The sequence below is a fragment of the Belonocnema kinseyi genome, chromosome 9, assembly GCF_010883055.1.
Source record: "Belonocnema kinseyi isolate 2016_QV_RU_SX_M_011 chromosome 9, B_treatae_v1, whole genome shotgun sequence".
Classification (NCBI taxonomy): Eukaryota; Metazoa; Arthropoda; class Insecta; order Hymenoptera; family Cynipidae; genus Belonocnema; species Belonocnema kinseyi.
In genome coordinates, this window is record NC_046665.1 from 80,443,647 (window position 1) to 80,448,760 (window position 5,114).

A 5,114-nucleotide genomic window follows, 5' to 3' on the forward strand; every position below is an offset into this window, starting at 1 on the left:
GAAAAATATGTACCAATACGTCTGACCAACCATTCAATATTTTTATTCACTCCTATAATTTTTCGAGATGACTAGACAGAGGCTTTTTGAAAATAATTTTCTTTATTTTATTCTCAGTGAATAAAAAAGAAAGGTAATTAGATAAAGACAATCTTTATGAAGCATAATTTTGACATTGTATGGGTTTCTGATAAATACGAAATAAAATAAAAAAGAATATCAGAATTAAAAATCCTTTTTCTTTTTTCTGCAGAATAAGAATTTCAACTCAAATCTCTAGAGTTGGAGTGACAACCTAGACCCGTTTAGGATGCGTTGGACGTGAAAGTAGGCTACTGAAGAACAATGTACGAGTACACCATCCTGGGTACAAAATTTTTATGCCATGCCTATCATCAGACCCAAAACGCACAGAATGTGATAGGTTGCGAGAAGTAAGTGCATAACGAAGTCCGAACCGTAAATGGAGGGAGGAGGCTCTTGGTTTAACAACCTTGCTGCCGGTAAATCGCTTTAGTCCGATCCCAGACCCTTTCGAGTATAGTAACAATCCTTATGTGAAAGTCTGTTTTTAAAGAAAATTATACATGTAAACAATTGTAACAACATGTCAAAAATAAACTATTTAACCAGAAAGCAAAAAAGTATTTTTTCAACAAAATTACACTCTTTATGAACAATTTTTATTTGAACCCAAACTGAGACCTATCTCAAAATAAGTTATAGAAATGTGAAAGCTTATGTTAAAAGCCTTAATTTATATTTATATATCAATTTAGTTACAGTTTTAATCAGTGACAACATTTGATTTCTTAAATTTATTATTTAATACAAATTGTATTAAATGATAATAATACTAATAATACAGCGTGTGTGCTTCTAAATGTGTAAATAGATTTTATTTCTGATTAAGAAATGTGTTTTTTAAGAAAAGTGTGAAAAGTGATTATAGAAGTTACAATTTGAGTGTCTTACGGATTTAATTATCATGAATGACGAAAATGAACCAGTTAATATTATCAGCAATGGAAATGGGAAAACTGTGATTATTTCAAATTCAGCCAGTGACAAGGATCGAGTAAGTTTGTAAATATTGGATGTCATGATCGATAAAATGGTAACGAACCCGTGAGTGTGAATGAAGACCGGTAAAATGTCTTTTTGCCGTCTATCAGTCATTCACTTTTTGAGTGGATTTCCCTTTTCAGGAGAATAGACAAACCCGACCAGAAATATTGCTCTTCTTCAAGAAAAAAGTTTTTCGGAATTTAAAAGCTTATAAAATCCGGAGAGAGAGAGAGAGAGAGAAGTACAAAGAAAATTCATTCTTTTAACAAACAAACAAAAGGGAAAACTTTTATTTCTTTTATTTTTTCCGCTTTTTTAGCTGCAATAAAAAATTAATGTAATTTCTTTTAATTCCACAATATTGAATATTTAAGATAAAAACTGGGCGTTATACATTTTTTGTGCTGCAGTGCAGAAAGATTTCTATAGTGCATAAATTCACACATATATGAGTTTCACGTCTCGCAGGTACATAAGAAATAGGTACACTAATTGTGAAAGTTTACGGTGGTAAAGAGAAGATAAAACTTTGAGTCAAATAGTGTTTAAATACCAATTAGACACTTAAACAATGTTTTTAGGGAAGATATTCCAAGGTTAAAGTTTCAATCTCGAGAATCGTTTTTTACTCATAAGTATTTTTAAAAGTTCATAAAAATAAACATACTACCTTTTTCTGCAAAAGAAGATTACGGGAGAGAAACTAAAGAAAGGAATAGAAGGAGAATCTCATTCTTTGATTTTGTTTAAAAACATTTAACTTAATTTACTTTAAAGATAAACTTGTAAATAAGGAAGAAGTGCAATATACTAAAGAAAAATAAATATTTTAATATGTGACATAATGAGGTAGGAAAATATGGCATTTGTATGCTGACAGTTTACCGAAATGTTACAAAATCAAAAACATCCTGCAGTATCTTTTTATTTCTTTTGAAATTGAAAGGAATGTTAAAATTTTCCAAACGAGAAAAAAATTTGGATAGTCTAAATTATCTCTGTATAATTTTAAAAAATGCAACACTGTTGGAAATTTATGTTTATAATAAAATACAATAAATTAAAATAAATTATAACAATAATAAACGTAAATCCGTATCCCGTGTGGAAATAGCCCAGGTATAACAAGGTTCCTGGTCTGGTACTGACCGGGCTATGTTTGTTTTTTAAGAGCCTAGCCGTGCGCTGGTCGGAGACACGCTAGGCAAAATTAATGCGAAACCCCAGTAGGGGGCTGACTGGGCTCTGATTGCACAAATCTTATGATCGAATGCGTAGACAGTGGCTGGCCGGGTGCTGATTGGCAATAATAAAATTGTTCAACTTTGTTTATAACGTAATTACTTTGTCTGTTTTCATTAACAAATGGATGCGTATACCCGCATGGATGTTCCACGCGTGAAAATATATTGGGTGAATATCTTTTTGACACCACAAATTTTAAGATTTCATGAGTTCAGACTTACAAACAATGCATTTTGTGACAAAAATTCGATGACACTTTTTTGAAATTCGAACTGTTTTATTTGTTAAGAAAAAACTTCTAAGCTCCACCTTTATGAAAAATTACAAATGTTCAGAAAAAATGTAAATTTTATATCAATCTTGAACGTTGTAAAATAGTATAAACGCCAAAAAACCAAATCTTATACGAAAGTTAAAAAAAATTTATTATTAAGAAATTTTTAACAGTCACGATTAAATTTCTGAGTTCCGTCGTTGAAAATATTACATGTTCATAAAAAATCACATTTCCTGTCATTGTAAAAAGTTGTAAAATAGTCTAGAACGAAAAAAAATAGCACGCGACGAAAAATTGTAATCGATTTAAATTATTTATTTAAAAAGTATTTTATTGTTATTCCTGTTAAAAGTTCGTGTATTTTATATTTACATAACGCCGAATAATAATAAATAATTAGAAAAATAAAACTTAAAATTTGGTACTTTAAATTTTCTGAACTGTAGCTTATGAGGATGGCTTTTTCAACGAGTTTCAACATGTCGGTTTAGCGCAGTGTTTAGCTGTAGGTTCGATACCCCGTAGCGTTAGAAAATTTTATTTGTAATATAATGTTTAAAAATGTAATATATGTAATTTACTCTAAACAGGACTGTTAATATTTAAAGTCAAAATACTCGTAATTATTTAATATTTATTTTTTGAATCTGTTTTGTTTCTCAACGACTACGTGAAAATAGTTAATGTTGTCTGTGTGCTGGGCATGTGGAATTTCATATATTAATATGCCTACAGTAAAAAAGAATCAAATTAATCCCCTAATTCAGTGACTGATGCTTTTCATACAATTACAATCCGAATCATTTACATCTAGTAAAGCACCAATTGATCTTGTCCGGGCCACGGTCGTGCTCCCCGGCCATGCTTCATGGCCGGACGCTGGCCAGCGCAACGTGACGATGCAGGTCGGATTCCGACCAGAAACCCCGGCCACAGCCCGACTTAAAGCCGGCCTCTCTAGCCGTAGACTGGCCAGCCTCCGACTTGAATTTCCACCCGGGATGCTGTGAACAAAATTCAAAAATGCAGATGTAATGTAAATTGGCAATGTTTTCCTTTTTTTAAATACATTTATTATTTCCCGGACGTAAAAATTGAAAATTTTAAAAATTAATTGGTATGGATTATATTCAGAAAAATTTGCCTAGATTTAAGCAAAATTGGTCTAAATTTAAGACATCATTATATGCAATTTAGAATTATTAAATCTTTAGTTGTTTTAAGTCCAGACAAATTAGAATCAATCTAATTACATTCTCTTTAGGGAGTAACATTTTTAAGAATTTTGACAGTGAGAGATCCAAGTTTTCTAAAATTTCAATAAATTACCAATTTTTGCAAAAAAATTATACTACTCGATTTTATTATAATTTATTGTATTTTATGGTGAAAATACATTTCCACCACCATGTTTAATATAGTGTCTACTAATATCAAAGTTTTGTGTACTATTTCAGAATTTTTTCTTATTTTCATAGTTATTCTAAACTTGTTATCAAGAATCCAAAAATATATTATTTAAATAATTATTACAAAAATAACTCAATCAAAGAATATTTTAATGAATTAATGAAAAAAATACACAGGAATGAATTCGGCGGATAAGGGTTGTAATTCTCGAAGAGCTTTCGGTTTTGCTCACGTGATAGCAGCACTACAACAATATTGATTGGAACACATTTTAGCCCCTAGTCAACAGTATTAACCGAAAGGTTGCTCAAAAAGATTCGAAATTCCTCAAATATTTTTCACTCTTCAAATTCGAAACCACAATTGCCTATCAGATGTTATCTCTATTCATAAAAACTGAGCTTCGTGAATTAAATGATTGACTAAACAATACTTTCTCAATTACAAGATGAATTCCGTAATTCAAACTACTGGATACAAACTAGTCGTGCTGTTGGAAAATTTTCTAATGGATTTATAGTGTAAGGAAGTCAACAATCACGAGACTCAAAAGAGCTTTACAAAAATGCGTGACAACCACTTTTCAAAGCGCTAACCGTCGCTTCTATCAAGTGAGTAAATTTATCATTCATCGTGGTTGCAATTTTACTCATACTGCTCAAAGAATTAAAATTAGCTTATCATCTTATCAAATGAAAAACAAGTGCAAATCTCACACTCACTCATCATCTCCTAAGTGAAGTTGAAATTTGACCGTGTTAATTTTCTGTTTCTTTGGACGCACTAAGAATTTTCAATTCACAAAATTCCTGAGACTTCAGCGAAATGCTGAAAATAGAAAAGTGGACAGCAGGAATCGATACATTGAGGGAAATAACCACTGAGAAATATAGGAAATAATTCATTTTTTTCTATCTAGCTCTATCCTCATTAAATTCTTTAATTGTGGTTTCAATAATCCATTACAAGGAAGATGGTAAAGTATTGCTTCCCTGTTTCAGAATATGTTACTTTCTCTTTCGTATCTTTCTAGGTCAATTGTAAAGAGGACAAGTACCTCAGTAATAATTGTGTTCACTTATAGATGTTAATTTTTTTTTTATGCGCAAAATTA

The 5,114-nt window shown here is 30.8% G+C and overlaps 1 long non-coding RNA gene across 1 annotated transcript in view; it reads left to right on the forward strand.

Moving 5' to 3' along the window:
* Positions 1–848, forward strand: part of LOC117179987 — a 16,986-nt gene extending 16,138 nt beyond the window's left edge. The window contains exon 2 of the long non-coding RNA XR_004467978.1: positions 254–848. This is a non-coding gene — a long non-coding RNA (uncharacterized LOC117179987). The remainder of the gene's footprint in view (positions 1–253) is intronic.
* The last annotated feature ends 4,266 nt before the right edge of the window (positions 849–5,114 follow it).